We start from the raw sequence: 7,500 nt of genomic DNA, 5'->3' as shown, positions 1-7,500 counted from the left end.
TGTCGTATTGTATCGCATACTATTGCATAGCGTTGCGTTGCGTTGCATTGCGTTGCGATTAGTTGTGTTGTGTTGTGTCGTGTCGTGTATCGTGTCATGTCGTATTGTGTCGTAATCTATTGCATAATATTGGACAGTGTTGCGATGCATTGCGTCATGTTATATTGTGGTTTGGTGTGGTGTGGCGTGGTGTGGTGTGGTTTGGTGTGGTGTGGTGTGGTTTGGTTTGGTGTGGTGTGGTGTGGTATGGTGTGATGTGGAGTGGTGTGGTGTAGTGTGATGTGGTGTGGTGAAGTGTGGTGTGGTGTGGTGTGGAGTGGTGTGGTGTGGCGTGGTGTGGTGTAGTGTGATGTAGTGTGGTGTGGTGTGATGTGGTGTGATGTGGTGTGGTGTGGTGTGTTCTGTTCTGTTCTGTTGCGTTGTGATATGTCGTGCGTTGAGTCGCGTCGAATCGTGTCACGTCGTGTCGTGTCGTATCGTGTTGTTTGTGTCGTGTCGTGTCGAGTCATGTTGTGTTGTACTGTATTACTTTTTTTCTTATCAAAACATATTTTGTCCGTGTGAAATTTGAAAAGTTCTCCCCGTACAGAGCAAGTGACCACAGTGGGGTGCTCTTCCTTTCTTCCTTTCTTTCTTTCTTTCTTATTTTCTTTTCCATCCATTCTTTCTGTTTCTGTCTCTTGGTAATTCCCTCTATTGTTCTTCTTGCTTGCGTGCTTATTTTCCGTCCTCCACTGCTCACTGTTCTTCCGCACCGTTTCAGAAGCATCACCATACCCTCCGGTGCCCCACCCCCCTTCACCTCACCTCCCCCCCACCACACACACACACACATCCCTAACCCACCCACCCACTTCTCTACCTCTCCCCTGCACCACAGCCACCAAAACACCTCCCTCCCCGCAACCCTACGCACCCTTACCCCCACACCACCGACACCATCTCCCACCCCCACCCCTGTGCCATACACAGCCACACCCGGGGTTCGCTCTGTCGCAGTACCCGCGCCTGCAGTTCATAGGCGGAAAAAACGGTCAATATTAGGTCGTCGTTAGGCCGCAGCGCACTCACCAGAGGAGACCCTGCCACACCGCAAGTTTACACTCTGGGGGTATTCAGAGTTGCTTCTCTTCATTCAAATTTTGCGGGAACCACGTCTACTGTCATGTGTGTGTGTGTGTGTGTGTGTGTGTGTGTGTGTGTGTGTGTGTGTGTGTGAGAGAGAGAGAGAGAGAGAGAGAGAGAGAGAGAGAGAGTGTTTATGTGAATGCATGTCAATTTAACTATGTTTACGTTATGTCATTATGTCTTTGTGTGTGTGTGTGTGTGTGTGTTTGAGAGAGAGATTAAAAAAAGAAAAAAAAGATTCAAAAAAACTTTATTACACAAGGATAAAGATTTTAGGCATTGCCTAGTCTTCCAATCTGTCCTTGTGACAGAAAAAACAGTAACGATAAGACACAACAATAATAACGAGAGAGAGAGAGAGAGAGAGAGAGAGAGAGAGAGAGAGAGAGAGAGAGAGAGAGAGAGAGAGAGAGAGAGCGTTCGCGAGCACGTACTTCTCTGTGTGTATGTGCATGTGTCTGAGCAAAAGAAATAAACGAGAGAGAGGGAGACAGCGACAGAGAAAGATCTTGTCCAAAAAACAAACAAAAAGAAACACACAAAAAAAACGCCAAACAAAAACAGATCAGCACGACTAAATGCCATACCAAAAACAGATGAGCACTACTAAATGTCATACCAAGAACGGATTATCACTACTAAATGCCATACCAAAAACAGATTAGCACTACTAAATGCCATACCCCCCAAAAACACAGATTAGCACCACTAAATGCCATACCAAAAAAACAAAAGATTAGCACCACTAAATGCCATACCCAAAAAAACAGATGAGCACTACTAAATGCCATATTTGATCGAGATTGTAAGACGTATAGATGTTGTTCCATCGACTATGAGACTGAAAAAAGATCTAAATTAAAGTCCCCCAAAATTAATACTTCTTTTTTCTTTTCTTTTTTTGAAAGCCAGGCGCTATCCATCATTTCACAAAAATCGTCATACCACTTGGAATAACTCTTAGGATATCTGTACAAAAATGCTATTAGGAGCGAATCTGTTGATTTATTTTGGGATTGAATTTCAAGCCACAGTGATTCAACGTCTGGATGATATAGGTCATTACCAATTCTGTACGGAACGTTGTTTTGAATATAAATGACGATACCCCTTTCTTTAGATTTTTGAGGATTTCTCCGAACAACATTGTAACCAGGAATAGAAATAGGTTTGTCATTAATGTGACTGTTTGTCCATGATTCAGAAAAGCCAAAAAATTGGAAGGGTTTATCATTATTTTTTGATATTATAATTATATAATATTATTACCTTCGATACGTCTGTCATTTTATTAAACCAAATGACATATGTTTAAGTGACCTACTCGCAGTCCTTCACAAACAGGCCAGTTCGAGACATTAGCTGGACTTGACATTAGTGCATAATAGAAATACTACCTAGATTTTCGACATGCAGTTCCACGAAGAGAAAGTGCTGAATAATTCAAGATGAAAGAGAGAGAGAGAGAGAGAGAGAGAGAGAGAGAGAGAGAGAGAGAGAGAGAGAGAGAGAAGCGTCCATACGCGATTTCCTTCTACATGTGTGTGTGTGTGTGTGTGTGTGTGTGTGTGTGTGTGTGTGTGTGTGTGTGTGTGTGTCTGTGTCTGTGTCTGTGTCTATGTGTCTGCGTGTGTCTGTATCTGTGTGTGTGTGTGTGTGTGTGTGTGTGTGTGTGTGTGTGTGTGTGTCTGTGTCTGTGTGTGTGTCTGTGTCTGTGTCTGTGTCTGTGTGTCTCTGTGTGTGTGTGTGTGTGTGTCTGTGTGTGTCTGTGTCTGTGTGTGTCTGTATCTGTGTGTCTGTGTGTGTCAGTGTCTGTGTGTGTAAGAGGTGGTTGGTGGCGGAGTGCTCGCGTGCCCCTCTCTCTTCGCATCTCACTCTCTCCCCCTCCCCCTCTCTAACTCATATTTCTCTCCCTCTTCCTCACTTTCTCCTTTCCCTTTTCTCCCTCTCACCTTTCCTCTCTCTCTCTCTCTGCATATATATATATATATATATATATATATATATATATATATATATATATATATATATATGTATATACATATAAAAATATAAATACATAAGTCAACACATAAGCGACAACAACATTAACAAACAATAGCTACAGGAGTTTCAATGCAAGAGGCACAAAAAGAGATCTACCCAGTAAAATGAAACACAAAACAAAAACAACAACAACAACAAAAAGCAGCTAAAAAAAACAAAAAAAACTACTCAGAACAGACCACACGAAAACACCGAACCCAACCTACATACCGACTTTCAAGCCACAAGTGCACCAAAGAAAACACACACACACACACACACACACACACACACACACACACACACACACACACACACAAGAAACCAACAGACAAGGAATGGAACGTGAGGGAAGAAAATGGATGGGGGAAGAAGCAGGGAAGGAAGGAAATGAAGGAAGGAAGGGATGGAGGGAGGAAGGGAGAGGGACGGGGGGTGAGGGGGGGGGGGGGTGGATGGTGTGGGAGGAGAATGACGCCCCACAATGCAAAAAAAAAACAACAAAACAAACAGTGGCAGAAAAATGACCACAGGAGTTGTCAACACCGACTGAATGAATTATCCTTGAACGTAAGCCTCTTTGTGTGTAAGCTTTTCTTCTTCTTCTTCTTCTTCTTCTTCTTCTTCTTCCTTTCCGGTTACAGAGAGATAGAGAGAGAGAGAGAGAGAGAGAGAGAGAGAGAGACAGACAGACAGACAGACAGACAGAGAGAGAGAAAGAGAGTGAGAAAGAGAGAGAGAGAGAAAATGTTTGTGTTTGTTTGTTGTTTCTGTTGTTGCCTGTGCCAGCTAGCTATTAAAACAGGCTTTAAACGTGCGTTATTTTTTTGATATGTTTCATTCTGTTAGAAAATAACGAACACACATAAAAAAAAAAAGAAAAAAAGTAGTTATTGATGCAGTCCCATCGGATGTAAACTAGCTCTGAAATGGGGTTTAAATATGAAGCGTTGATTCTTTTATATTGGATTCGAATCCTATGAATGCATACCAGACCTTTTATATATATATATATATATATATATATATATATATATATATATATATATATATATTTTTTTTTTTTTTTTTTTTTTTTTTAGATAGTAAATTAATCTTGATGATTATACATTACGTAGTTGTGAACATATAGTTAGGCGTGTACTTGGTTTTATGGTAGTGTGGTTGGTTATTATTGTTGTTCATCAATTTATTCATCTATGTTGTTATTTCTGTATTCTATTAAAAGTTGATGTCGTGTACACGGCATTATTTCATAGGATTTTTTTTTTTCAGATAAAGCTGTGTTCATGTAAAGAAAAAAACGTGAACGTCTCTTTAAATAAAGCTCCTTATTTCATTCGATGGTTTAAAAAAAAACAACAGCAACCGTTCAGCTTAAAAGGCAGAAATGTTTCAACTACGGTTGTTGCTTGTGGAAACTGGCTTGGCAATGGGCTTTAAACACGAAGCATTATTTTATTTGTTTGTGTCTTTGTTAAATGCATACTTTTGTTCTTTGTTTATAAATACCTTCACGTGAGAATGTAGCTGTAAATATTCTCAGTTTTTTATAGTGGTTGTGGTTTTGTTTGTTTGTTTGTTTGTTTATTTTTTGTTGTTTGTTGGTTGTTTGTTTGTTTTGTTTTGTTTTATTTTGTTTTGTATTTGAGTGGGGGTGGGGGTGGGGGTTTCCCTCAATTTAATGTTTTATGTATGTATTTATTTACTACCAGATAATGTCTTGAAAATGACGTTATATATTTTTTTTTCCATACACAGCTATTTTCACGCAAATAACGTGAACGTCTTTTAAAAATAAACCTTTCCTTTTCATTGGATGTTTTCATAACAGTAATCATTTAAAGAAGTTGTTTACCTTAAAAGGCAGAAATGCGGCAAGAGGCAGAGAGTGAGAGAGAGAGAGAGAGAGAGAGAGAGAGAGAGAGAGAGAGAGAGAGGTGGAGACAGACAAGGATTGGGAGAAGTAAATAGAAAAAGAAAGAGTTTTTTTTTTATTGTTTCACTCGAAGGTACATATTTCATGCAGTGCCAACCATACCAGTCTGCTACGCAGATCATCTTTTCTTCTGATTAAAAAGTACGATGATATGAAAAAAGAACAACCCCCCCCCAAAAAAAAAAGGAACCCTCTAAATCCGCTCCTTTAAACGCATACGGTTTGAGTGCCACGTATTGAAAATCATTTTCACGTGTGTGTTGTTGTTGTTGTTGTTGTTGCTGTTTTGTGTGTGTGTGTGTGTGTGTGTGTGTGTGTGTGTGTGTGTGTGTGTGTGTGTGTGTGTGTGTGTGTGTGTGTGTGTGTGTATTTTCCATCTTTTTTTCTTTCTTTTTTTTTTTTTTTTTTTTTTTGTCATTTAAAAAAATTCGGCAGATTAAATCAACAATCAAACGATATTTACACAAGCGACCAGACAATCGGACACCACCACCACCACCACCACCACCACCAACAACAACAACAACTAAAACAACAACAACAACACCAACAACAAAAGATACAGGAATTTCAAGTTAAGCGCCAGCATGAATCCAGCTAAACCAACTTTGTGAAGAGGAAGGGGTTGTGTGACCCGATAAATCAATTACCTGGAAGTGGCCCAAAACCTGGGACAACAAGGTTACCATCGAACGACACTGAGTGGTGGGATAAGCGAGAGACAGAGAGAGAGAGGGGGTGGGGCAGAGAGAGAGAGAGAGAGAGAGAAGAGAGAGGGAGAGAGAGGGGGGGGGGGGGCAGGGGAGAGAGGGACTGAAATGGAAAGAGTGAAAAACTGAGTGGCCTGTTAATGTTTATGTGTGTGTGGGTGGATGGGTGGGTGGGCGACTTCTTCTTCATCTTCTTCTTCTTCTTCTTCTTCTTTCTCTCTCTCTCTCTCTCTCTCTCTCTCCCTCGCTTGCTGTGCTAATTAGTATGACTGATATAATTCATATATTTCAATGTACGCATGTCACACCGCTTCAGCAAGGGGCTTTGGTCTTTATTTGAATAAAACATTTCGTTTTGTTTCGTTTCGTTTCGTCTCTCTCTCTCTCTCTCTCTCTCTCTCTCTCTCTCTCTCTCTCTCTCTCTCTCTCTCTCTTTTTTCTCTCTCTGTCTCTCTCTTTGTGTCTCTGTCTCTGTCTCTCTGTCTCTGCCTGTCTCCCTCTTTCTCTCTCTATCTCTCTGTGTACCTGTGTATGTATGCATGCATGCGTGTGTGTGTGTGTGTGCGTGTGCGTGCGCGCGTGTGTCTGTGTGTCTGCGCGTGTGTGTGCCTGAGGGCTTACATGAGGTTTTTCTGCATGCAGTTCTCTAATGGACATAAATCTAGAACCAGCTTCATTCACGTCTGAGTCCCAACAATGTCAAGGGAGGATGACTCGGGAAGTTTGTGGAATAGAAGCAGAATCACGCACACACACACACACACACACACACACACACACACACACACACACACACACACACACACATACGCACCAGCACACACACAGAGAGAAACACACACACACACACACACACACACACACACACACACACACACACACACACACACACACACACACACAGCCGTCTAAAATCGCTTCAGTGAACAGATGTTAAATTAATGACCGACCAACACACACACACACACACACACACACACACACACACACAGAGGGACAAACAGTGTTGGAGAAAATGAAAGACACCAAGACAAACTAAAAGATACAGACAGACTGAGAGACACATGTACAGAAATACATAGACTGAGAGACAGACCGACAGACAGACAGAGAAACGGAGGCAGAGAGAAAAAGACAAAGTACAAACGGTTCAATACACTTGGCTTTCGGTAATGAAAAGCAGGAGGTGTCTAAAATGACTTTCTGAAGTGGCTCGGATCGACAAATTTAGAACAGACAGCACTTAACACGTCCAAGCGTATGCTGCGTGGGGGAGAGAGAAAAGGATAACGGATACGAACACGGAAGATATTCATGTACAGGTCATTGCCCCTCATGAAGGTGTACATACACAAAATCATATAAGAATGACAACAACAACAACAAAAATAAGCGCTCTCTGTCACCAAGAACAAACTTCAGTATTCTAAGACATCAGAGCTGATCGCAGAGAGAGGAAGAGACAGAGAGAGAGACAGAGGGACAGAGAGAGAGGCAGAGACAGACAGAGAGAGAAAGAGAGAGAGACGCTTTGACGCTTTGACATTTTTATTGTCATTACCTGTAAGGGTCTATTGACAAGGGGGTGACGGGGATTAATTCTTAAATTCCCTTAACTGCAAAGCAACATTCTGCATAACAACGTTTCATCTACAAACAAACAAACAAAAATCTCTAAGTATCACTCTCACGATACAT

General features: G+C 41.3%; 1 protein-coding gene across 1 annotated transcript in view; it reads left to right on the top strand.

The window, feature by feature from the left end:
* LOC143283854 (glutamate receptor-like) overlaps window positions 1-7,500 on the top strand; it is a 124,382-nt gene that overhangs the window by 754 nt on the left and 116,128 nt on the right. The window lies entirely within an intron of this gene.

Source organism: Babylonia areolata, chromosome 7, assembly GCF_041734735.1.
Source record: "Babylonia areolata isolate BAREFJ2019XMU chromosome 7, ASM4173473v1, whole genome shotgun sequence".
NCBI lineage: Eukaryota > Metazoa > Mollusca > Gastropoda > Neogastropoda > Buccinidae > Babylonia > Babylonia areolata.
The sequence above is the reverse complement of the archived record's forward strand: the minus strand, read 5'-3'. Positions and strand labels throughout refer to the sequence as shown.